This window comes from Dermacentor albipictus, chromosome 10 (assembly GCF_038994185.2).
Source record: "Dermacentor albipictus isolate Rhodes 1998 colony chromosome 10, USDA_Dalb.pri_finalv2, whole genome shotgun sequence".
In the NCBI taxonomy this organism is placed as follows: domain Eukaryota; kingdom Metazoa; phylum Arthropoda; class Arachnida; order Ixodida; family Ixodidae; genus Dermacentor; species Dermacentor albipictus.
Genome location: NC_091830.1, coordinates 18,903,055 through 18,930,403, shown reverse-complemented (window position 1 = coordinate 18,930,403; position 27,349 = coordinate 18,903,055). Strand labels below are relative to the sequence as shown.

General features: G+C 48.2%; 1 protein-coding gene across 4 annotated transcripts in view; it reads left to right on the top strand.

Moving 5' to 3' along the window:
• Positions 1-27,349, top strand: part of LOC139046703 (4-galactosyl-N-acetylglucosaminide 3-alpha-L-fucosyltransferase FUT6-like) — a 62,686-nt gene that overhangs the window by 30,947 nt on the left and 4,390 nt on the right. Inside the window, exon 1 of one of the 4 annotated variants that reach the window (XM_070528102.1) lies at positions 10,378-11,280. The exons of 2 other annotated variants lie outside the window; for them this stretch is intronic. The gene's annotated coding sequence lies outside the window, so the exon portion shown is untranslated. Of the gene's footprint in view, positions 1-10,377; positions 11,281-20,229; positions 20,376-27,349 lie in introns of those variants that run through there. One more of the 4 variants, XM_070528104.1, reaches the window with a different exon arrangement.

Sequence of the window (27,349 nt, the reverse complement as noted above, 5' to 3'; positions counted from 1 at the left end):
ATGTGTTTTAACAGTAATAGTTACTTATAATGGGATTTGATGCTCGGTGTCTAGGGAAGGTACACTTTAGAGTTCCATTATAGCTGTGCTATTTTCATTGTGAATAATTTAAAAAAAATACTAACCTGGATTTCCTGCCAGCGTCACTCTGACAGTATGTGCTGAAGATGCGGCGGATTTCTTAGGAGCTAAAACTTCGGGAAAAATTGTGAGTTTGTATGTGCGCAATTGCATAGTCAAAAATGAATTCATTCCGGGGTTTAACGTGTACAACACACTAAGATCTAATTATTAGGCACGCAGTAAAGAGGGGGGGGGACATGAATAATTTTGACCAACTGGGGTTTTATAACCGGCAACACGGACATGTTTGCATTTTCCCGCTATGAAAGTGCAGCCAACGAGTCCATTATTTATTCCTACGCCCTCGGGGTTAGCAGCGCAATGCCGAAATCGCTACGCACTTTCCTGTCATTTGCGATAAGCACGCGATTTAAATTGAGTGGTAAATATAGCTCTATAGAAGCAAGGCAGGCCCAGATATATTGGCTTTCGAGCAGTAGATGAGCAACAAGAAGCTCAATGAATTTCCAGCTGGCACAGGCGATACGACGAGCGCAATGAAAGCGCCGGACTGTGCGAGAATACGCTAGCAGACGACATTGTCGACACTATGCTCTCGGTGTGGCCTTCAAAATCTTCCTTTACACAATACTTTGTTACATACAATCCTGTTCTGTTATAATGAAAGAACCATGTCCGTAAAAAACCCTTAATAACACGGACCGCCTCAAAAGCGACGAATATGAGAGCAGCCGGTCTGCTAGAAAAGGTCGCAGTGGCGACACCTGGTGGCGTCAACGGAAAGAGGCACGCGCGCTCCTTTCCGGTCGTGTCACTAGGACATTATTCTAGTACACTATAGCCGGGATTATGATGACGACGACGAATGTGATGGCAGCGCCGCCGCAACCTCGTGACGTCACGTCCTGCAAGTTGTTTATAGGTCGCGCGCCGTGTACCCGCAGTTCGTCACGCAGGTGGTGCCGGATTGGATCGCGCTTTCGCCGCGTTTAAATTTATGAAGGTACTGCTTTCGTATTCCTGTCTGAAATGTTTAGTACACAATCTAGAAAACGAACTAATGGAAAGAGCTCATTTCGCAAACACCGTATGTGTATGTGGGCAGTTAAGAAGTTTGCAGGGACAACATGGCCACAATTAGTACATGACCGGGGTAGTTGGAGAAGTATGGGAGAGGCCTTTGCCCTGAAGTGGGCGTAACCAGGCTGATGATGATGATAATGATGATGTGGACAGTCTTCGCACATCCAAAACAGTTTGAGGACGGCTGGCGATGGGACATGAGTTGTGATCGTCAGCCGATCTTTATGTCCACTGCAGGGCAAAGATATCTTCCAACGATCTCCAATCACCCCTGGCTTGCGATAGCTTACCCCCCATTCTGTGCCCGCGAATTTTCTGATTGAATCATACCACACAGTTCCCTGCCTTCCTCCACTGCGCTTCCCTTCCCTTAGCAGCCATCCTGTAGCTGTAATGGCCCACCGGTTATCTGCCCTGTACGCGTTACGGGGCCTGTCCAGCTCCATTTTATCTCTCTTAATGTCATCTAGAATATCGGCTGTCCCCTTGTGCTCTGCAAGGCACATCTCAGTCTTCCGGTGTCAATATTACGCCTATAATTTTTCGTCATGTGACTCGTTGCACGTTCTCCAGCTTCTCGAACTTCTTTGATAACCTCCAAATTTTCTGCCGCATGCGTTGTCGTCCCGGTGGAGTGCAGTGATTGTACACTTTGTCCACCGAGCTATAATGTCCGTTGAAAACGGTTAACAGGCTAGATCATTTCTCTTGTCATTCTCACGTACTGCTATAAATATGTGCCTACACCTCATACCTATAGCCGGATCTTGCGGAAGCAGCTTCTTTTCTTCGACATCCGCTTAGCGCGCGTGATCTTTAAAGACGGCCGTGGCAGCCAAGGAGGTTAAAGAAAAACTACTGGAGTGGAAGTTCCCATAGCTTCTTAGCAGTAAAGGTGAAGCCAATGCTTGCCCCTCCTTCATCTGAAATATAGCCTTGTTGGATGATATCCACTTACAGATTAAGTGATTTGGTTCTTTTATTGTTGTTTATTGTTTTTTTAGGCTAATTAGAAAATAAAAGCTGGTTGTTCCCAACGGAAAAAGTAACTTCTTCTGAATGTTGATGACGTTCTCCCCAATACAATAGACCAGGATATTCAGATTTTATACTAAAATCAGTAATACAGAGATACACCTCGATAAGCATCTGTTTGGTAAAATAAGGCATGATTAAGCAAGGAAGTTGATTCACTCACGATAATTTGTGTGCGAAAAGCGCTTTTTCATAATTTTATCGTTTATTTATAGTTTTATTGTGTCCCTCTTGTGCGGCTTCACCTTCGGGACATTGTTTCCACTCCAGCATTTTTTCTTTAACCTCCTTGGTGGCAGCCGAGCCTTTCTTACTTCCTTCTTCTTTATCGAGCATTTCTCGGACCACGCAGACAGTGACTCGCGGGGCTCTTTCGACAAGTCGCAACGGCTATATGTAAGAAACGTGCGCTGTGGCCTTGACGCTGGCGCCGAAGAGTGGTTGCGAATGCGTGAGCTTGGCTCGCACTCTTTTCTTTGTTTATTTTTATGAGTGAGGTGAGAGAGAGAGAGAGAAAGATCTTGGTTTACACAATGCCAGCGTCGCCTACGTGCATAGCGAAAGCAACGAAGGATGGCCAAAACGCGATAAAGGCAAGTACGTGGCACAAATATTTTCGTATAGTTTTGGAAACTCGCTAACACGATCCTCGCACGTGAAAGAATGACACTTGGCAAGCGTATCGAGGTTGGAAGGCGGTTAGAAACACTTTAATTTCATACTAATGTGCCGGATCTGGCCCCATCGAGATCGTGACGTCAAGACACAAAGCAAAATTTGTTTGCTATATGGTGTTGGGCTGCTAAGCACGAGGTCGCGGGATCGAATCCCGGCCACGGTGGCCGCATTTCGACGTGTACGAAATGCGAAAACACCCGGGTACTTAGACTTAGGTGCACGTTAAAGATCCCCAGGTGGTCGAAATTTCCGGAGTCCTCCACTACGGCGTGCCTCGTAATCAGAAAGTGGTTTTGGCCCGTAAGACCCCATATTCTTTTTATGCGAAGCATATTACTAGAGCTCAACCCAGCTCCTCAGGCGCGGCGGTGTCGCCTTCAATACCACGTGACACCGTGACGTCACGACAGAGGAGAAACGGGGCTCCAACTCGCGCCGTCGCTCGCGGCGTCGCCCCCCGCATCGGACGCGGTGAGCGTCGAGCAACGCAGCGTTCGGCGCGACAACGAAATGTGCGCCTGAGCAAGCGCCGCACGCCTGAGCCGACGCCGACGACACCGGCTTTTCTGCGACACGAGCTCCTTAACGCTGTCGCGTTAAAATAAAGGCTAGTATGCTTCGCATCCTGGGCTTAACCTTAGCTAAGCGACAGCCATTTTTTATTTGTTTGCGTTGTAGATAGCAGGCAGCTTAGATAATGGGGAGTTTTAGATATTGCGCTTCCCAAACGGCTTTGGGCTCCGAAAGGGCGCTTTACGTACCCAAAGCTCCACGCACCGATCGCGTTACTTTTTGCTTTCTTTTGTATATACCTTTCTTTATTTCTTTTTCTTGCATTCGTATGTAAACCCGGCGATTTGCGTCTCCGAAATGTTAGTTGCGCAATATGTGAAGCTCCCTATTAGGGAGCTTTAGTTAGTTCCTCTTTAGCCCGGAGTTAATGGACGCGCAAACCGCCGGACGTACGAAACAACGCAGAAGGATATCCAAAAGAACTCGGAAGGAGTGCAATAGAACAGAAGCTGGGCGCGGGGTTTTGGGCACGTCAAGACTCTTGGCCACTTAACTTTATTTGTCTTAAAGACCCCTGTTGGGGCGGGTAACCACCCGTCAATCAATCAATATTGGGATCAATAAAATAATATATATGTACACGCACATGTAAACGCATATGTAAACGCACGCATGCACGGGTGTGTTTGTTTTGCACATACATGTTGAATGCCAACATTGCTCAATAAGGCTCAATAATACTGAATACTATTCGACAATAAGTCAACAGCATTTAGTCAGTGACTTTACTGCGGCGAAGTGTTCCACAATGTTACTGTTGAGTTATTGTTGTGTACGTTCAGTACACAACAGTTCAGATTGTTCTAGAGAAACTGGCCACCCTGTATACGCAATGCCTCAAGACGTCGAGCGTACCGGAATCTTGGAAGAACGCTAACATAATCCTAATCCATAAGAAAGGGGACGCCAAAGACTTGAAAAATTATAGACCGATCAGCTTACTGTCCGTCGCCTACAAACTATTTACTAAGGTAATCGCAAATAGAATCAGGAACACGTTAGACTTCTGTCAAGCAAAGGACCAGGCAGGATTCCGTAAAAGCTAGTCAACAATAGATCGTATTCACACTATCAATCAGGTGATAGAGAAATGTGCGGAATATAACCAACCCTTATATATATAGCTTTCATTGATTACGAGAAAGCGTTTGATTCTGTCGGAACCTCAGCAGTCATGGAGGCATTACGGAATCAGGGTGTAGACGAGCCGTATGTAAAAATACTGAAAGATATCTATAGCGGCTCCACAGCCACCGTAGTCCTCCATAAAGCAAGCAACAAAATCCCAATAAAGAAAGGCGTCAGGCAGGGAATGCTATTCACAGCGTGTTTACAGGAGGCATTCAGAGACCTGGATTGGGAAGAATTGGGGATAAAAGTTAATGGAGAATACCTTAGTAACTTGCGATTCGCTGATGATATTGCCTTGCTTAGTAACTCAGGGGACAAATTGCAATACATGCTCACTGACCTGGAGAGGCAAAGCAGAAGAGTGGGTCTAAAAATTAATCTGCAGAAAACTAAAGTAATGTTTAACAGTCTCCGAAGAGAACAGCAATTTACAATAGGCAGTGAGGCACTGGAAATCGTAAGGGAATACATCTACTTAGGGCAGGTAGTGACGGCGGATCCGGATCATGAGACGGAAATAATCAGAAGAATAAGAATGGGCTGGGGTGCGTTTGGCAGGCTTTCTCAGATCACGAACAGCAGGTTTCCTTTATCCCTCAAAATAAAAGTATATAATAGCTGTGTCTTACCAGTACTCACCTATACGGGGCAGAAACCTGGAGGCTTACGAAAAGGGTTCTACTCAAATTGAGGACGACGCAACGAGCTATGGAAAGAAGATTGATAGGTGTAACGTTAAGGGATAAGAAAAGAGCAGATTGGGTGAGGGAACAAACGCGAGTTAATGACATCTTAGTCGAAATCAAGAAGAAGAAATGGGCATGGGCAGGACATGTAATGAGGAGGGAAGAAGATAATGAGGAGGAAGATAATGAGGAGGGAAGAGGAGGAGGGAAGATGGTCATTAAGGGTTACGGATTGGATCCCAAGGGAAGGGAAGCTTAGCATGGGGGCGGCAGAAAGTTAGGTGGGCGGATGAGATTAAGAAGTTTGCAGGCACGGCATGGCCACAATTAGTACATGACCGGGGTTGTTGGAGAAGTGTGGGAGAGGCCTTTGCCCGGCAGTGGGCGTAATCAGGCAGTAACGCTTGAGACATTATCGAAAACATATTGAGTCAACACTTTTTCACCAATCTGTCAACATTTCAATATTCATTTTAATAAGGGGGAGTGCGCTATTTCGAAAACTATTAATGCGGTAACAATAAAATTCAAACAGCGCTAAACGCGCTATTGTTACCATGCAACACCAACTCGCCCAATCCGCTGCCCTTCTGCTATTAATGCGGTGCCCGTAAAAACAAGGGAAGATAAACGAGGGTGCTGTATACGCGTGTCTTATGGCAGCTCTGGCGTACGGCAATCGCAACGTTCAGAAACGGAGCAACCCACGGTGTCGTGACCTCATGACGGCGCCTAAAGAATAAATAAACTATATATTCTTCTTCCTCAAGCTTCTTTGAGTGCCTTTAACATGCAACTGCGATGCAAAATGTGCACGTTTCGACGCTACGCGGCGTACGTGTCACATCGCGTGTCGCCTCGCGCGATATACGACGCGTTTATAGGGCTTTTCTTTTTCCCTTGCATGCTATAGCAAGCACTGGCATAGTGTCGGAATGGCACTACTCATAATTCCGTGCAATAAATAAGAAAAAAAAAGCCCTGGCCTGGCTCATTAGTAGAGTAGCTGACTCCCACTTAGCGGACCAGGGTTCATGCCTGGCTGGAACAGTTTTTTTTTTTTTCTCATTCCCGGCGATAGCTGCTACGGACACTGGAGGTGGTGGACACCATCGCCTACCGAAACAGCTATTGAAATGAGCCCATAACAGCTTACGCTGTAAAAAAGAATGGCCAGTCGAAAATGTAACGTCATGTGCTGCTTTAAACGCCGGTGCAGCTTTAGAAGAAGGGAAGGAAACAATAACTAGGTCGTGCACGAGAATGGGATCAATGCGGAGGACGCTGCGATGGTGCAGCCGTCAGAGGCAGCAGTCATGCATAGCATTCACAATCACGTCACCCTTGAGGCTCTGAATACAGCTCATGTTCGGGTGCAGATGCCTTGCGAGCCAGCGTCTACTTAATAGGCGCCAGCCTAACGAGTCGTGCCGAGAAACTTATTCGAAGGGAAACGAGCCGATACGCGAATTATATTCGTTTGGGTAGTAATCAAGTGTGCTCACGCCAAGCGTGACGGCCACTTTGCCTTTCTTTGCCGGCGCGGGAAAGAAACTCGCTACGGATATGCGGAAGTGGTGCACGTAAGTCCTCTGCCGTTTCCTGCACTTCGTTCGTGTTAGTATTATTTTCGTTGATACTCTATTGCATGAAAGCGACCATTAAGAGAAAAAATAATTGAGGTGTTGTAGCAAACTATCCTTCTACAATACAAGAAAAGCCTGTCTTATCCTGACGACTGGCTTAATAAGCCAGACCCTGCCTCGAAGTTTTCGCGCCAGTGCTCTGTGACGTCATCAAATTGGACGGAGTTTGCTCGGGGCCTACTCAAGTGGTTATAGGTAAAATCGACTACATTGTATTTTAAAGGGGCCGAAGGCAGAACATGGGCAGTTTTGAGAACTTTCACTGGGGTCTGAAAGACCAAAATACGAAATAGTGGTTTGAAATTTATGACCTCGTACTGGCGTTAGAGTTTCGGCGGGAAGTTCAAAGTTTCAAGTTTGACCTCCATTTTCTTTTCTTAACTCAAAATTAACGCAGATAGAGTTTTGAACTGATACCTTATCAGTCTAGTCTGATGCAATGTCTCTATTAAGTGTTCCTTTAAAGCGAAGAGAGGAGGAGTCCCCTTTGAGTCCCCTGAACACGAATATCTCGTTCAAAAAGGGCGGAAACAAGCGCAAGCGGCTGTTTTTTCATGAAAACGCGCACCAGCGCCTCAGGGTATCGCGCGAACGCCGCTGTTGCCCGTGATTGGTCGGAGCCGCTGTGACGTCAGTGGCGGCAGTCGCCGGTCGGCGCCGCCGTTTGAGAGCGTAGCACGCTGTTCTGTTCTGGCTGCATAGCTGAGTTGTAAGCATTATGGAACGTTCTCGCTGTCTCGGACAGCTTGTATTTTCGCCGTACATGTTCGAACCGACAGCCGATACGGAAAACGATGGCGGCAACGGCGGCAACGACGATGTTGAGTGTGCCAAAAGCGAGAGCGATGTGTACACCTTCTCGCGCGCTGGAAATCTTAGCTGTTACGTATGCTTTTTTTTTCATGTAGCTGCACGTTCCAATGACGGGAGAAAAAATGCGCTAAAGTGTCACTGGGAACTTGCTGCTGGAAGAATGCCGAAGCACTAACTTCTCATTATATTGTAAACACGGGCACAATTCCGCGATGTCAAGCACCTAGCCGCTGCTTGTGTGAAGTCCCGTGGTTTTCTGAGCGTTGACACACGATCGCGAACATAAGTGCCGCGTTTCAAAGCGCGCACATGCAGTGCTGCGAGGTACAGTCATGGAAGTTGCTTATCATGCACATCCAGATCGAGATGGTCAGGGGGATTATATGTGCAATATTCAGAATATGGTTCGACGACATTGCGATTCTGGCTCGATCAAGAATCGGTATGCGCGCTCCATGCTAGTGTTGACATAAAGATATTAGGCAGTTTTAGCACCGCCGTGTGGTAAACATGATAACTGCAACCGTACGTCGAATGTCACTAGGCAAGCCTATACTCCAATTTATACCTCAGGTGCAACGCTGTGGAAGCTACACACGAAGTCCGGTTACCAAAATTTATTACTGCGCGCGTTTCCGTCTATGGTTCGCAGCGTGCCAGCGGCATTTGCTCGCGCGAGCATGCACGTGAAGCTGCCGCGACGGGCTGCAATTAAAGAATGCCGAAAAGAAAATTGATTTAAAAGAACGTGTTAACATCCGTATAAGTACACGGATTGTTTCTATGGGTAAATTCTTTTTTTTCATTCAGAACTGAGCTTATATATGAAAAGTTTTCTCAAAAATCGGGTCAAGAAACACCGAACTTTTTCTAAGTGCGAACGCAGCCACTGCAAGAAGTATCTCAAGCCTCCACAGCGTTGCACCTGATGTATGAAACGGAGTATAGCAACGCTAGCAACAACGCGTTTCCGCATTTGTCGTAAGGCTATCCGGCTATCGCGGAAATGGTCCGAGCACAGCACAGTTGATTTCGTCGGCACGAACTTATCTCTCCTCACCGCACTGCAAGCTTCTTGTGCTTCGGGAACCTGTGAAACACCACATCGTCTCGCCCGCGTGTGTTCGTGCAGCCGATTGCTGCACAGAACGAGGGCATGTTGGGCGCCCTTGGCTGTAGGCACTCACGCAGCACAGGAGGAAAGAACAGTTTACGAAAATCGCAAAACAAACGTGAGCGGCGGCGGCGGCGGCAAATCTCGTAGCGTCGTTCAGTAAAGCGCAGGACGGAAAGAGGCATGCCAGCGCATGCCAGCACATGCCAGCACGCCGGTCCGGCAGCTCGGTCCCCGCCAGTGACGTCATTCTCACCGGTTCTCTCCTCTGGTAACCTCCTCACCTGGCGCTCCGGGAAGCGATGGGGGCGTGTCCGCGGGGGTGATTTAGAAAGCGATTTCCGCCCCTTATATTAACAAAACGAAGAAAAAATTTCGGAACCGTAAATTATTAGGTCTGTGCTTCCCAATCCCAGCAATTCATTGAAATTGAAAACCGCTTCAGCTTCCCTTTAATGTTACCCCGGCTCAAGCGCACATTGGCCGTGCAAGTTCAACGATAGGGGAAAGCCCATTTGGCATGTGTGCCCCCTGTCAGTGACACTGTGCCCGTACACAAGCGGAAAGAAAGGGGCAGTAAGTTTATCGCTCAAGTCATTGTGTTACAAATTAGTTGCGTAGTGTGTTCATTGGCTAGGTCTGCCAAAAAAGGCGGGCACTTGGGAACGCTTAGACGCTAGTATTTTTGTCCGGCGCAGCGCTCACTCGTAGTCACCCCTCACTTCTCGTAGTCAACCCTCACCCCTCACTTCTCGCTCACGCCCGAGAAATGAGAGTGAGCGTACTTGTGAGGTGAGCTCGCCGACGTTGATTTGATTAAGCGACGTCGAGGCTATCGCATTACCGACGTGCTGATAGGCAGACAGAGCTGCGTGTGCGAACGACAGCAGACGAGCCTCTTGACGAGGAGCGATTGCGGCGATTGTGAAAGCGATCCGCCAACACAAGCGGACCTGCCAAGGAAGAACACGAGGCACGGAGCGCGTACTACCCTTTGCTAAGGGGCGAGGGCGACGCTCTTGTCTCGGTAGTTCCGTGCACCACTGTGGAAGTTACGGAGACCCCCGGCCAATCAGTCAGTTTTGTTTCGCTTTCCGTACTAGAGAATCTGAGGTTGGCTCGACAGAAAGAAGTCTCGACGACTGTTTGACGAGCCTCACCAACTCAACGTCTGAAACAGGAGGGCTAACACACTTAAACGGTATCCTTCCGCGCTTTGTTTCCCGTGCAAGCATCTGCGTTTATGCAAGCCTCGCGGCATTGTTCCCGCTGCACGGAACTAATGAGCCAATGTACGGTTGTACGTACGTCCACTACTCGCGCCGTGCGCGTACTTCGCACCGCTGTCTCCTCGCCGCTGCCGGCAGGGAGGGCGGTTCTGGGAAGAGAAAAGAACGGAGGTTCGGCGAGAGGGGAGAAAGGCCGTTGTCTGGCCTCGCGTGTGGCGGCAACGCGTGCCGCGACTATCCAAGCCAAGCCGCAACGCTAACACCCTCTCTCTGTCACCCCCTTCCTCGCGTTTTCACACACCGTCCGAAGTCACGTTGCGGCGTCCCACAATCCTACTTGGAACGCGCGCGGCGCGGAAGCCATTCAAGCAGCGTGCTGGCTCAAAGCTTCCGCGCGCGCAACTCTCCGTGTTCATACCGTCTCGACGTTCTACCGTACTAGAGCTATATACAGCCCCTGGTCCCCAAGCGCTCAAGCGTTCTCGTTTGGAACGGCGCAAGCTTTCCTGGTTTCTCGATTACCCAATGTGAAACGTCCCAGCTGATGACAGTGGCGGCCACTGCAGCTGCTTTCTTCTCCCTGTTGCTGCTAGACTGGGACGGTCGAGCTGAATAACCCCACCACTCCTGCCACCCCATCGTCTGCACTTTCTCGTCTGCATCTTGCCGGACAGGGCAAGCTCGCGAGGAACGACGGGACAGCGATGACCCACTGCAACAGACGTGGCTTTCCGAGCGGTTCCGGATTTGAAACGGCAAAACGTGATAGCTGATGCGGCCACCCCCTGGAAGCTACGCAGATCGATTTTACGTAGTTTTCAGCAGCCGCCCGGCAACAGTGATTACGCCACGTTTAGCGCGGCTTTTGCGAGACGGTTGGCGATCAAGGCCTGTGCTACACACTTTGTATAAAAGGCCGGCTCTTTGATCGGCGGTTGTGACCAGTGACCTCCGGGCTTCTCGCGGCCTTCCTGATTGTTGCTAATCGAGCGGCCGTCTACCAGTCATCGGAGAAAAGCGTGACAAGGCGGGCCTGTTTCGCTACGCCAGTTGCCGTTTTCAAGTCGAACGCATTTCGCCGGCGTCGTGGTTCGTCGCCCGTGTGGTGCTTCACGGAGCGTTAAGCTGCTTGCCGCCTTCTCGTTTTGCCCGGTCCTCGCTGTCAGTTGTCGCGCGAGCGGCTTTTCAAGGGCGGCTCCGCTCAACCGGTAAGTCTACCGTGCTTCTCAGTTCGAAGTGGCATTGTTTTGCCCATATCTTCTTCATTGCCGTTGTCCTAATATGCCAGGTGTTCATTAACAGCCGCCTGTGGCTGATCGTGCAGTATTCTATTCTTTGATCGTGATAGCTGGATGTAGAAATCGAAAGGCGTACTTTGACTGAGAACGATATTTTGGTTAATAAACTCCTACAACTAATGACTTTGGAGATAACATTTCGGAGAAAAAAAGAATAAGAGGTGAAACAGTTCGGAATCATTCCAAAAGTGTTGAAGTTGTATATAAGAAGCCCACTAAAATATCGCAGCACATACAATTTGCACATTCAAGGAGGACCCGCCTGCTTCATTGCAACAAAATAAATTCAAGAAAAGAACGACAACAAAATGCTAGCAAACAAACGAACACGGAGAAGAAACGGGGCGACAATAGATGTTAGAAGTATTGAGCGACATGGCTTCGTGTTAATATTTGCGCATTTCTTTGCAACTTCAGGTGAAGGTTACGCTTAGCATGTGAGCCCTCAACGCAACGATAACAAGGTACAAAGATTGCATGAGGAAATGAGAGGGAAACATGCCACGTTCTTATCGTGTATCGATCGTTATCTGGCCGTGAAACGCGAGTACAACAATGGGGACAATGTAGGTGCTTCGACTACCGGCAACGCGAACGCCACAGAACGCGTAGGTTCCGGCTATACGAGGTATGCACTGACGTCCTCGAGTTCGCCATATTGTAGTACAGCGAGCGCGGTGAAAGCCTATGTGTTCTCTAAATCCGCTTATCTCCAGCAGCACAGTGGACGCTGTGAATAGTAACGGTATGGTGTACGTGACGTCACTTCAATACTCCCTATAGCGTTGCCTGCGGGACTGATGCCTTTCTCGCAGCGTTTCCCGACAAATATTACCAGATGCAATTGCGGCGCGCTGTTGAAATCATAGAGTTTCCTGCAATACACTAGAGCCATGACCTACCATGGGAATGATAGGAATTTCGTGGATTTGTCTGATCTTTGTGCTTGTGGATTCAGACGTTGTGGTTTTGGTTTGTTGCGCTTGGTATGCCTTCATTGTCGTAAATTTCAGGGCAATCTATACTCTACGAAGTGCAGACGACGCTGCGGACATGCACACATCGCTACTAATTGCAAACGATTGAGCTTAATTGTCAAGGTGGCCAAATCGAAACGCGCCAGACGTCTCAAGGCACTGGCACTCCCGCGATAAATTCATAAGGGCGTTTCACATCGCTTGTCGATTCATGCGTCCGTGGCGTAATGGTTTCAATATTAGCTATATTTTCTCTACGTAGTATGCACGTGACATCACATCCGCTGCTGGCGTCTGCTTCCGCTACATTCCGCCATCTTGGGGAACCATATCAACAGGCGCGCGCATAGGCCTATAGGTTCCCCAACATGGCGCCGCCGTAAACCGGAAGTCGCGGAGTATCCTTGAATGACGTACGTGCATACCATGTATAGTGGTCCTGTGCAGGAATCCTGCCGTCGGACAATTTTCATAATGTCTATCGAATCGTTTATTACGCTGTACGTTGTTGAAAATGACAACTGCACAATGTCACGAGGCCGTTTGGGGCCAGAAGGACGAAGTTTAGGCAAATCCATGTACTTCGCACAATTCCCATGCTGGTACAGCCGCTACCACTGCAGCTCCCGTAGACACTAGCCCCAGAATTCACTCTAGTAATTATTGTATGAAAATCCATGGTTGAAATGATAGGGGTAGCACATACATCTGGACAGGTCTAATCTGTGTGCTCGTACAATGTCTTCAGACGCCGTTGTGCCTGCATTACACGCTTCTGAAATTTCCTAGCAATGATAGTTTTCTAAACACAGCAAGACAGTAAGCCTCTGCGCTCTTGCATATCATCGCTCTTGCTCTTGCTTCTCCACCCGCCGTGGTTGCTCAGTGGCTATGGTGTTGGCCTGCTGAGCACGAGGTCGCGGGATCGAATCCCGGCCACGGCGGCCGCATTTCGATGGGGGCGAAATGCGAAAACACCCGTGTGCTTAGATTTAGGTGCACGTTAAAGAACCCCAGGCGGTCAAAATTTCCGGAGTCCTCCACTACGGCGTGCCTCATAATCAGAAAGTGGTTTTGGCACGCAAAACCCCAAATATTATTATTATTACTCTTGCTTCTCTCAGCCATCTCCAATTAGCCCTTGCCTGGTGTAAGCCGACTGCACTAAACGCCTGCAAATTTGACTAATCTCATCCCGCCACCGAATCCTCTGCCGTCCGCGACTGCGCTTCCGTTCTCTTAGCATTTCTTCTGCAACTCTGATAGAACACCGGATGTCTGTACTCTACGCAATAGATAGCTTAGAAAACTCCGCCTCCTATTTAGACCAGTCCATAGAATCTCGCCAATCCCACTGTGCTCCCTAATCCCACATCGCTGTCTTTCTGTATCTAGAAGCTAGGCCTACAATTTTATCGTTCCACCGCTTGTTGCGCTGTCCTCAACTTCTCAAGCTTTGTTGACTTCAAGCATGGACGCTTTAGTTGAACATTGTTAGGACTCTTCCGATTGCACCGATTCCGAGTGCTCATTTCCTTTCAAACATGCCGGCAAGCCGCCGCTCCACCTGGGTGTGTCTGCTCTCTCAATTCCAATCTATCATCATCCACCAACAAAGAAGAAGAAAGAGAAAAGCTTGCAGCAAACAATGCCTTACGTACTACAGTATGGTTCATATGTGAAGGCGCAGGAAATGTTCCAACCTGGACCGCATACAAAAGCCGTTGTAGGAAACGTGTCCGTGTGCTCTCCTTTTTTGTTCAATTCAGTAGATAAATGATGGATAACTTCGAGTGCATGACAACGAGACAGAGTGAGGCACGAAGTGATTCCACAGAGCGCTTGCTGTATGTGCGTGTGCGCCTCACTTTTGTCCCGTTGTTCGCTGCCATTAAGTTATTCGTGATGAACCAACTAGCTTGACAGTCTATTCTGTGAACATCAGCAGTCATTCTGTTGAAAGGCAACACAATGCCGTGCAAGCCGTTTACAAGGCTTACAAATTAGTCAAATTTACGTATTGGCTCACGAAAAGGGTTCTGCTTAAATTCAGGACGACGCAACGAGCTATGGAAAGAAGAATGATAGGTGTGATAGGTGTATAACGATAGGTGATAGGTGTAAGAGATAAGAAAAGAGCAGATTGGGTGAGGGAACAAACGCGAGTTAATGACATCTTAGTTGAAATCGAGAAAAAGAAATGGGCATGGGCAAGACATGTAATGAGGGGGAAAGATAACCGATTGTCATTAAGGGTTACGGACTGGATTCCAAGGGAAGGGAAGCGTAGCAGGGGGCGGCAGAAAGTTAGGTGAGCGGATGAGATTGAGAAGTTTGCAGGGACAACATGGCCACAATTAGTACATGACCGGGGTAGTTGGAGAAGTATGGGAGAGGCCTTTGCCCTGCAGTAGGCATAACCAGGCTGATGATGATGATGATGACGACGACGACGACGTATTGGCCACAATTCCCCCTGCTGACTCAGCACCGGCATAACGGCGTAGAACGCAGCCACCAGTGCTGCTTTTCCGCCTATAGTGATTTGTTTCAAACGCGTGACGTCACGAACACACGGCGGCGCTCTCATGACTTCCGGTAAAGGAATAAGAGAAAGAAACCGGCACTTTATACTGACGTCATTCTTTTTTCTCCCGATGCATGATCAACACACGTGAAGTATTCATAAGTTGCTTCCCTTGCAAAAATCCTTCGTGACATTGAATTCCATCTCAATAAAAAATATGTTGAAAAGAAGTAGTTACAGAAAGACAACGGAATCTTATAACCACTTCTGTAAGAGTGGGGTTTGTGGGCCAAGCCTCTTTCTTGAGCCGACCGAAAAGCGAGAAATAAGTGTCGACAGCACGCACACACAATACGCACGCACTTACACATTAAACCCCCACCTTGAGGAAGGTGGATCTCACGCCGAAACGTCGGCAATACACATTTGCTTGCCAAGTGCGTCACCATTTCATTACATATATATAATATTATCGACGTCTCGGCTGGAAATCGACCTTTCTCAAGGTCAGTCACGGTGTTTGAACAAGTTCATCAGCTATATATATATATATATATATATATATATATATATATATATATGTATGTATGTGTGTATGTATGTATGTGTGTGTGTGTGTGTGTGAGAGAGAGAGAGAGAGACGCTATGTTGTTCGTAAGGCACAGTGCATGTCATAAGAACGTCCGCTTTACTAATCCGACGAAGTGCATACTGGCTACGCTCTTCGCTTGGCGTAGATACAGTGCCAGCTCCCAAGGCGGAATGCAAATTTCGCGGCGGTCGCTATAAGGAGTCGCGCGCTTATCACGCGTGTACTGTGCGATGCTCCGCGAGCCCGTTTATTTGGGAGACCGCGCTTCCGTGCCGCGATGAACTGTCGCGATATCGCCAAAACGCGGACACCCGGCAGCGCAATCCGGCCGGCTCCGGCTCCAACTGGCTATCGAACGCCCCGTCTCGACTTCGGTCGCAGCTGGGCCGTGTGTACCCGAGCTTCCTGTAATCTCTCCGGCTGGCAGAGCGGAAGTGCAAGGGGTGGATTGTGTTTGTGTGAACTGATTTTAGGAAAGGAAAAGGAAGAGATGAGTGCAGCGCCGTAACTGTCTCTCACAGGAGAACACCTCAACAGCACTGCACGGGGAAGGGGGAAATGGGGAGAAAAAGATGAAGGAGAGAAAGACAGGACGAACGTGGCAAGGGAAAAAAAAAATGTGAGTGCGGGGCTCAGAGCCGCGCTCTCAAGTGCGTCGCATTGCAGTAGTCTAGCAGTGCCGAAAGAGCGTGCTTCGCGATGGACGAGTGGGCTGCAGGGAATAGCAGCGCGGTCGCCGTATCGTAAGTCAGTCCCAGTCGCCGATAGACTGTACGCAAGTCCGTGCGCTCCACATTGAAGGCAGGGCAGCGAAGTAGCAAGCGGTCGAGCGTCTACAATTCGGCGCAGTTGCTGCACGCGGGGTCGCCAATTCCCTGCAGCTGGGTGCAGTTCTGCACTCGCTCCGTGCAGCTTCTCGGTGCACCGTTGCACCGCACTGCACCGTTGCAGTGCGCTCGTCGGTTACACCCCCGTCCCTTCGCTTTGCATCTTTTCTTTTTTGCGTGTTCATTTTATTTTTATTTTATTTTATTTTATTGTGTTTGTCGCTCCTCGCTCGTGGGCCGCCCAGTTTGCTTGAACCTGGTCGCCAATCGTTTTATACTTTGCGTTGTCGACAGTATGCGTTAAGAATGTATCGCCTAGGAGTTGGCTGCATACTATATATAACCCTTATCTTGCACGGCCTTCGCTGGAAAGCGAGTTTAGAATGCGGCGACGTTTGACCGACCCATATAATTTTGTGGTGCGAGTGCTTGAGTTATGTCCCCCGATTTCCTTTTTCTTTTCTGTGTTTCATTTTTGCGCTTCCTTGATTAGCTCTTTGCTGCATTACATTATCGAAGTCGCTGGCTCGGGCTATGTACGGGCCGTAAGCGGAAAGCTTGGTTGGCGCATTAGTATCAAGCTTCTTTCTTCCTTTCTTTCTTTCTTCCTTTCTTTCTTTCCTTTTTTAATTAATTGCTGCCGGTCGCGTTGGCCAAGTGAGCACGACGTACTGCTGCCGAGTACGATACCGGGAGTTCGATTCCTTGCAGCGACGACCACATTCAGAAGTGGGGCGGCAACGCAAAAGCACCTTTTCCGTTACTCAGGGTGCACGTTAAGGTACAGCAGGTCAGAGTTATGCTTGAAGTCCTCCCCTTGCGGCGTCTCACGTAGTTTCTCTATTTTGGAACGTCAAATTTAACGTATAATTGGTTTTGTGTGAAAGTGCAACACTGGACAAAAACAAAACAGCGACTAGTTGTTCTAACTTGTATAAACACGTCGTTTCACCGATAACCTTACACCGTTTAAACGTCGGCGCTTGCATTTTTGTTTCTTCTGCCTAGTTTTGCGTTCTTTCTCAAATCCGGTGAACCACGACCGACAAGCCCGCGAAGTCGCACTGACAATCAATTCGATTTGTCAATTAGTCGATCGGGTAATCAATCATCCATTCGTTCATTCGATCAATCAAAAGTGGCCCTGGCACTGTCTGCCTGGACGCCAATGCCTTTGCGTCGCGTTCCGCTATGGAGGGGGGGGGGGGGCGAGGTATCACGTAGGCTGTTTGGCACGTGATTTTGGTCGCTTCACCGTGCCTGCGGAACGAGGTCTACAAGCCTCACTTACGAACTCGCTCGCGTATAACCGCATTCACGCGGAACCTGGTTGTTCTCTTTCCATCGATCAGGTGACGTCTAAACCGAGGTCGTTTCCAGGCGTCGTCTTTAGAGAGCGCTGATGGCCTGTTATACAATACGATATTTTTGTCTTTGGGTTTGAAGTGTCAAGCGACTAGAGACATGGCGCGCTGTGTTGCGCATGACGTGACGGGATCGCATCTGAACTCTGCGGCGCTGTAAATAAAAGGGGAACGGAAGTAGCAGGGACGGGCGGAAGCGGAGGTAATCAGTCGTAATTATTTGCTTCCGGTATTCGTGCTGTTGTCGCATGTACTATTGTGCGCTTGTGTCAGCGTTCGTCGCATCTATTGTTTTGCTCTTGCTTTCTCTCTCCCTCTTTTTTTATGTTCTTTGCTAAGCGGTGTATACTCTGGTATTCTGGGATTGCCGGCTCTGACGAGGCACCTCTACCTTTTGTTTTTGTTTTTCGTGTTAGTGAAAAAGAGCTTTTTCGACGCTTTCGTAATGACTGCTTCATTGCGTTGTTCTCAATAACACCGACAATAATAATAATAATAATAATAATAATAATAATAATAATAATAATAATAATAATAATAATAATAAATTATTCAATCAAGCAATAAATTATTTAACATGTCCAGAAACAACACGGATGTACAAGTGCTGATGCACAGAGAAGCAAAAACAAACAAAAAATGTGAAACTAACAAATAACAGGATAGTAACTTCATAATCATAATAACTTCATAAGAAACTGCATAAACAGCTACATAACCAACAATACGGCAATATTACACAATTGCTGGACGGGGAACACGTACACAAGGAGAGAGAGAAACTGTGCGAAGGCAAGATCTGTCAGGATGAAGATAATGACAATTGTATAGTGTTTGTATCAATAATGATGATGATGATAAAAATAAGTACTTAACCAATAACCCCAAGCTTGAAATTCTGAAGAGACTATTGACGTGCAGAGGTACGTCAACCTTGCCCCATGGTCATAGAAACAAAGAAAAAAAATCGCGTTTCTTTCTTCATTTCTTCACTCCCGTCTTTCTAACTGTATAGATGCTGTGCCTTTTCAAACAGGCACGTCGAAGGCCCGGCACCTCTTTCTACGTGCGCGAACTCGCCGCGCTGTCTGCCGTGGCTGGCCTTAATGAGAACCAACGGACCGTGGCGACGGTCTAGGAAGCTTCGTACACCGTGGAAATGCCATGACCGGCCGGGTCGTATGGACGTAGCACGCACACACTCACACGCACACACACCACATGCCACGAACACGGACAGGCGCGGTGACCCCGCGGATTAACTGCGCGCGTCCCCAATTTTTCGAGCGTCGACGTGACCGGGTCAGGGCCCGTGAAAGAACCGCTCGCAACCGCGCTCGGGGGCCGTCATTGGCCGGAGCGGGTATTTATTTTGGCCCTCGGTGACCCCCTCCACCCCCCTCCACCGCATTACCGCCAGCGTGCCACCATCATCAGGGAACGCGGACGCGGCAGAAAAACGTTCTCGTGCGTAGCCGTTCATAACTGCCTGTCATTAACGGCCTCGGTGTTTTGCTTGTGCGCCTTGCGTCTGTTGTAACCTTTTTTTTCTTCTGTAGCGCGCCCCTTATAGATTGGGCAGTCAGCGTTGGCGCGACGTGTAGAGTGGTCTATAGACCAGTGGAGCCGGCTCTCTCGTCTTTGACGGGCGTTCTCTTTTGGGATGCAATCTGCTTGACGGAGCGGCCGGGGCTTGCCTGATTGGCTTGCCAGCCTGGCTACACTCCCGAGTTTTGCGGCCAAGCGCTCCTCGATAAGTGGGTCGCCGAGGTTATACTGCAGTGCGCATTTGGAATATGCGTACGAGCACCGCGGTCTCTGTGATGCTGGAGGTCGCACACCCGTGCCAGAAATGGTAAGGTACTCGTCGGCCTGCCTGTATATAAGCAGTGCAATCTTGACACTTTTTGGCAACGCAGCGCTGTGTGCGCGCCGGTATCTGAGAAGGCGTTGGCAATCGTGTGGCAGGCTGCGAAGCGATTTGCAGCACGAATCGGTTTCTTCCTTTCCTCGTTTATTTTATTTTTCTTCGTTTCTCTTGCTTTGGGCGCGTTCTATAGGCAAGTCGGAAGATTCGGCACATGCCGTCGGTCTTTCAGAGACTATCCGAGACTGCTGCTAAGACGGTTTAATCGAGTCTCGCGCTGGCAGACGGTTTAATCGAGTCTCGCGCTGGCATCTTAATCTCCTGTACAGGGGTCTTCGATTAGCTAAGCCTGTTTTGCTCGTGCGCCCGATCTTCGAGATGGAAAGATTGACGACGGTGTAAAAGCGACCGGTTACATCCGCGTATACGTGCACCTCCCTCTGCAAATGGGCCGGGCGGGTCCGGCCGGGATCGTGCTGGAGAAAAAAAAAAAAACAATCTTTCGATTTGGCCGCCGTCTGCTCCGCCGCGCAGTTGCGCTGTGCTTCCGCCGAAAGAAATAGTGCGCCAATCTTTCGATTTAATTGCCCGCCGTCTGCTCCACGGCGCCGTTGCTGTGTGCTTCCGCAGAAAGAAGTAGTGCGCCAATCTTTCGATTTGGCCGCCGTCTGCTCCACCACGCCGTTGCTGTGTGCTTCCGCCGAAAGTAGTAGTGCGCACCGGCGGCGAGGAATCGGCGTGATTGTTTTCTGTTATCTTCTGCTCACGAGCTTGTAGAACGAGTTCGATGAGACGGCGCGTGAGCCCTAGGAATTTTCGTTGCGTGCTCGTCGAATGCCCCGCCCTGTCTGGTAACGCCAGTTTTCTTCTTCTTTCGCCTAATTAATGCACCCGCGTTGATGACCTTAGTGTGTAGTTGTGCACACCGACCCTGCGCATCTCTCGGCGTTGGTTCCGTGATGTAGCTGCAATCTGCAGCGATTGCAGGCTAGGGCGTGCAGTTACCTCTGGCTTGCGTACGCGTACCCGTGCCTGCAACCTGTGCATTGCATCGGCCTTTGCTAAACCTGACGGGGCGGAACTACGTGCCTAGCGTAGAAACTAGAAAGCAGTATATATACTGCGTAACTGGCGATGGAATAAAGTATCATGCAGGCAACGTTTAAAAAATACGCTGCATATATGTGTATCCTTGTTTAAACCGTGCAATTCTGCCTGTGTACTAGCTTGTCGGGCGGAAACTTGCTGGGTTACAGAAGAATTTAGAAGGGCAGATTAGACCGCGCAACGAGCCGTATTGCAAAATGCGATAAGCGCAAACTCGGGAGTTATATGACGTTATATAGTGCTTGCGCAGTGCATAATGCAGGTGGATGATATGATGTCAGTTAGGGGCCGTATAATGCGCAGAACAGATAACCGCTGTCCTTACTGGGTGGTGCAACATTATAAGGTATATCCGGCTGCTAGTAGTCCTAGAGAAAGCAAGCGTGTGCAACTAACTAATAACACTGGAGCTACGTTTCATGGGCATGTAATCGCACCCATAGAAAAAGATAACCGGTTATTTTAAGGCCGAGGGAAGGGAGACGAGGACGGCAACTGATTAGATTGAGTGGCGAGATTACAATATCTGCCGGCGTATAGGACTGTACCGGCTCAGATGCAGGACAGCTCAGGAACTGTAGACCAGTTATATGACGTTATATAGTGCTTGCGCAGTACATAATGCAGGTAGATGATATGATGGCAGTTAGGGGCCGTATAATGCGTAGAACAGATAACCGCTGTTCTTACTGGGTGGTGCAACATTATAATATATATGTGGCTGCTAGTAGTCCTAGAAAAAAGCAATTGAGCGTGTGCAACTGATAAGCGTTTATATTAACAACTGGAGCTAGGTTTCATGGGCATGTAATCGCACCCATAGAAAAAGATAACCGGTTATTTTAATGCCGAGGGAAGGGAGACAAGGACGGCAATTGATTATACTGAGTGGCGAGATTACAAAATCTGCCGGCGAATAGGACTGTATCGGCTCAGACGCAGGACAGCTGAGGAACTGTAGACCATAGGAACAATCATTCACCCATAAAAGTGGTATTACGCCGTCGGTGAAAACAGCCGCGTTGTTAGCCAGCAGCAGTCTCGTTTCTCGACGTACGTTGTATCACGTACAAAAATGCTACATACGTAAGCCTTTGTTGACATATTGTTAAAAACTGGTTGTCTGTATGGATCTATGAGCAAACATAACTAGTGGTTAAGTGAAAAATAAGTATGCAACGAAATTGTTATTGAACTCTCCACAATTCTCCACCACGAATTATTTTCTTTGATCCATTCAGGGAGTTCAGGGAAAGGAACTCTTTTCAACGGCACCAGAAGGACGACAGGACAGGAACAACGCTGGTGATGCACTTACCTGGTCACTTTTGGTGTCCACTCTGTCCTGTCATCTCATTGTCTTAGGTATTTAAGCTTCATCTGGCTTCATCTCCGAGAATTACTTCGTTTTGCAGATGTTGTTCGTTTCGTGTTGTGTAATTAGTCAACGAAAGGCCTTGGTCCCTTCGTGAGCCGCTTTTCGTTCTTTCGGTGTGGCCTCTGCGATTGCTGCAGTGCCTGGAGGGTTGTGTACATTCGTCGGATAGCGCGCGTCACACGCATATACTTGCCACCGCGAGTTGTTCGCAGGCGCCTGCTTATATATGCAGTAGATGTTATCTCAGGTGTGTTATAATCTGATATCGTATTCGGAGTGTCGGCGAGTTGGCGATCTCCCTCAGTCCAGGCCGTTGCTGTGGCCTCTACGTTCAGGTTGTTTTGCACGCCTGTGAAATGCAGTGGTCCAGCTTTCCCGCTTCGTCTGTCGTGGCAGCCTTGATGTCATTAGGTAGCATACGAGGGTTGTTTTTTTTTTAGCGACGTGCCTGCCTTCCTTAGTTTGTGTGTCACGTGACACCATCGGGTGAAAAGTATCTTCCACGTACGCCCACCATGGCTCTAAGTGACGCTGGCTAACACTCCCAGAGCTATAGATCTGCCAAACATGAATACCCGAGTCAGTGAACGAATTGATGGGTGTCGTCGTAGCACTGGCTGCAAGTTATATTTTCGTCCGCTTTCATTTCATTACTTTCTACATTTCAATTTCAGCCACGGCTTATTTCCCCGATGCTTTGCTTGGTTTCATTCTCTGTTGGCTTATGTGGTCATGATTAAGAAAATATAGCACCTCGGTTTCTCTTCTTCGCTCGTATATATATATATATATATATATATATATATATATATATATATATATATATATATATATATATATATATATATATATATATATATATATATATATATTGCGTCGCACCTTGACTTGAAATGTTGACGCATTTCTCCCGCATTTTCCGCTAGATCGCCACAGCATTGTTTTTTTTTTTTCTATTTAACTGTTGTCGTTCTGACAGGCGTCGGTCTTCTGAGGGAAGAAGTTGTGAGCGATTCTGATTGGTCCATGCTGCGTTTTACGCGTCTGGTTGCTGTAACGGGTTTACTTGTTAAAAAAAACAATCGACTCAGAACAGTTCATCGAAGATATTATCAGCTGTCTTTAAGCCATACGCCATGTCGTTATCTAATTTCTTGTTTCCTGTACTTCGAGGTGCGCTGTGTTAAGCCATAAGGAAAGAGAAAAGACGAGCAAAAGCTAGCAAAAAAATCGATGCAACCCGGCATCGTGCAAGAATTCGAACGAGACTCTGTGAAATAGACATCCATCTTGACTCCACTGGCTGAAGTGAGCATGCCGTTCACTGCGAATGCCGGACCGTCTTAGCAATGGATACCGTATGTGTCGTCTGCTCGGGGCATCTACGTGTCTTGTGCCAGGGTCGTATGCAGTCGGTGCAGACACCGTCGCCCTTGATTATTTCTTGATGGTGATTGATATAGATTTCTATGGACACGAAGGTTCTCGGTCAGACGCTTGGCGTCTTTGGCTGAGCGATTAGCCCGAACAGTGCAGTTTGTTTAATTCGTATTGAGCTTAGAAACGTAAGGAGTTAAAGGTCGTGGTAAAGGGGACGGGCAGGGTTGCGAGCCTCGATTGTATCTGCTCCTATTAGCTTTCTGGACTGTTAATCTAATCGCTGCTTGCTTGTTCTTCTTTGTTTCATTTCTTTTGTTTGCCTTCCGTTGCATAGACGCGTTCCTGACGCCTCGAACCAAGACGTCGTTCGCCGCCTCTACTGATCCCAATCTGCGTTTGTGTTTCGCTTCACAATTGCCGTTCACCTATAATTGCTTCGTTGACCCCGGGAATGAGCTGGAAAGCTCGATGGAGGCAACGCCCGTGACGATTAAGTCGACCTGTGGCCGCAAAATACCTTTGGCGGTATATGCTGTTGCCTCTTCGCTATTCGTTGGCAGAAAGCACGATTCGATAAAGGGCAAGCAGGGAAGGACAAGAATTGACCCACTTCCTTTTCAGGCATTCCGGTCGCTAAGCGGACCCCGCCCGACTGCACGGCTGAGGGAGACAGTCCTTCTTTTGTTTTTCTTTCTTTCTGTACGTGGCTCAGTGGCTGCAGCATTCTGTCGCAGAGTGAAGCCACTGGCTCGATTCGAGCGGCCTCAGCCGTATTACCTTAGGAGCGTTCCTATGCTTAAGTCCGTGTTCAAAAAAACCAAGTCGTCAAAATGTATCCCGGTGTCCTTGCTACGGCGTATTTTGTTACGATTTTGGTTCCTTTCAGTCGTTAAACCTCATCAATGAATAAATTAAAAAAATTATTTTCATCATCATCATCAGCAGCAGCAGCCTGATTACGCCCGCTGAAGGGCAAAGGCCTCTCCCATACTTCTCAAACTACCCCGGTCTTCTGCTAATTGTGGCCATGTTGTTCCTGCATCTTCTTCATTTCTCTACATTATTTGATTGGATAGGTCGATCGTCCGGCTTCGCTTATTTATTTATTTATTTATTTATTTATTTATTTATTTATTTATTTATTTATTTATTTATTTATTTATTTATTTATTTATTTATTTATTTATTTATACATACTGCAAGCCTAAAAGGGTTATCGCAGGAGTGGGGTACAAAATTTAGGGTTCCACATACACAAGCAGAAGGGGGTACGCAAGTCAAAGATACAAGGCACACAGCAAAGCACTAGTGAACAAAATATGAAAAAAAATGGTCTCAGTGCATACATATGCATATAGACGTTGTGAGTAATATATGTATCATATATTACTGACAATTCTGTCAATTTTCCCGATGCTTTTCTGCCAATTGCTGTCACTTTCTGCTTCCGCAGGCCTTTCACGGGTGCGCCGCCAGAGAAGGCTAGCTGGTCGCCAAAAAAAATAAACAAAGATATTGTGCCTCGTACGGGACGCGTGTACTCGTTAGCACAACCGCCGAGGAACCGTTGCTACGGTTTACATCCCGCGTTCATAGCGCGCGTTAATCTTTGCCGACTGGTTCGGGAACTCCTGACCGGTTTGAGGACGATCGTTATGCTCGATTGCGATCGCTCGGCGTGGGTGACGGCCGTTAATGGCGCGGAGGTATGTCGAGCAGCGTGCATGCGTCAGGGCGGGCGGTTTGACGCAAATAAGCCTCATTGCCTGGGACGAGTCCGTTAACGTGTTATCTACGAGTGAACGAGAAAAAAAAACCAAACGAGCGCGGTGGTATAGCCGGGGAATCGGCGCGTATAATGACGGCAAAATTCAAATGAGCCACGAATGCCGGGGCTTTCCCCCTGTGTTGTAGAAGCACTTCAATGTTAGAGTAAGTCCTTCTCAAATGGCGCCCTGTAGGCAAAGGTCATTTGATATTCTTTCGCGTGTTCGGCAGGCCCGCCAACGGTCCTTTCGTGAATAAGCTTTGAGGTATGTGTAGCCGATATTGCTTCCGTGAACGTTGAGTTTCCAATAAACACCGCAAGGGGGAACTCTGGCGCTATATAGTCTATACGGGAGCTGCAAATATGACGGTTCAGCCGGTGTGGAAATGGTGGTTAAACACGTATCGCCTATCTGAACCACCTGGGGGGTTCCGTAACGTTCTAGCTCTAAGTTCAGGATCGCTTATTTTTTTATTGTTATTATTTCGTACCCGTTAAACTACCCCCGCCACGGACAGAATAGAACCTGCTGCCTCAGGCTTAGCGGCGCACCGTCCTAGCCATTGGGCTATTGCGGCGTCTATTATAGAAATGCTGACGCGGCATATTGGACTTGTCATTTCTTGCGTTAAATGAAATACCAACCCCCTTTAAAACCATGAAAAAGAAATGCAGGTGCGCGTTGGAGAACCCTGAATAACTTCTGTTACATTTGTTCCTGGGAACCAGTTTCGGTTCGCTTATTTACGCAAGTTTCGGTTTCGTTACCGAGGAAACGTATGCTTCGCGACGTAATGATACGCCGACTAACCTCCGTTCCTGCAGTCTCTGCGGCTTGCACATGCCAAGCCATAAGAAGCGCGCACATCAATGTTGTGTATGTCCTATAATTGCTACGTGATCCTACCTAACCTTGTTTGTATACGCGACTCCAGCAAACATTGCTCTCTGTCATGACGTCACGATAACCTCTATGACGGCAGGCCTGGCATTTCGAAAGGAGCTATAGTAAAAAGTTAAATATTTTAAGTATTTCCCAACTGTTTTGCGTGCGAAAAGTGTATACAGTAGTCTGTGCAAATTAAAAAAAATAATATACGTCAGTACTCCTTCAAGAAACGGAGGAAACTGAAGGCTAGCGGTTCCTTGTAAGTTAGCAAATCTTTAGCGACTTCTTGCTCTCTCTGCCGAATTTTTTCTCGTATTGGTTGACAGACTTGTGGAATGCATTGTCCATACGCATCGCTCCTGGTCGCCAGGTTGGTGACTTCGTAACAAAGCTCTCCGACCTATTTGACGCAAACATGGATCACTGGGGGTCACAATAAATAACGCCTACGTACTGACACCTATACGTACTGCTCCGCTTTACGCAAATGTCAATTGAGTCTGCCTGTATTTTCACCCGCATAAGCAGGTTCGTAATTTTTTTCAAATCGCAACGCCCTTTTGTGTGGCCGCTGCGATCGCGCAATGTGTTCGTTCATATCTTTGAAGTAGGCCGCTCATATCTTTCACTTTTCTCAACGCCATTCCACGGGAGCGAGGTCGGCATGCCCACCTGAGTCACATGCCAAGTGCGCTGGGCCGCAGTTTCGTATCTCGCAAACTCACGCACACCCGCGCACACAATAGGCAGACAGAAGTGATGGAGACGGGCAACTTCGTCCCGTGTAATTCAAGAAAGCAGCGCAGTGGAGCCCTGTCACGGCAAACAAACAAACAAACTTTAAACTAACCTGTTGTGTAACGCCTTCTGAGAGACTCGAGCGCGCTTGAATAGAGTGCGCTTGAATAGACCACGCAAGGCCACCGCCATTTGTCATTCAGGCGATCGCATACGTCGTGTCCCAGACGATCACGTGTCCTGGATCGACACGAATGCGCCCGCTGGAGAAATCGTTGGCGAGCGCGGCTAGTTTGTCCACGAGAGTGGTGACCTCTACTACGTATGTCACAGGGCGGCAACAGCCGGTCCGTATCGGTTGTCGCGAGATGTGTCACCTCTACATAGTCGCACGCAAACGCTATAGGCACCGGTGTAACGACGAAACAGGTCCCGTGTCCTCTTGCTTGAAACGACGAGGCTGACCAACCACGCGAACATCACTGGGCATGCACCATGGATGAATGCACGCGACAGCAATGTAACCGTGGTTGGCGACCGCTTTTCCCGATCTATGGCGAAGGAA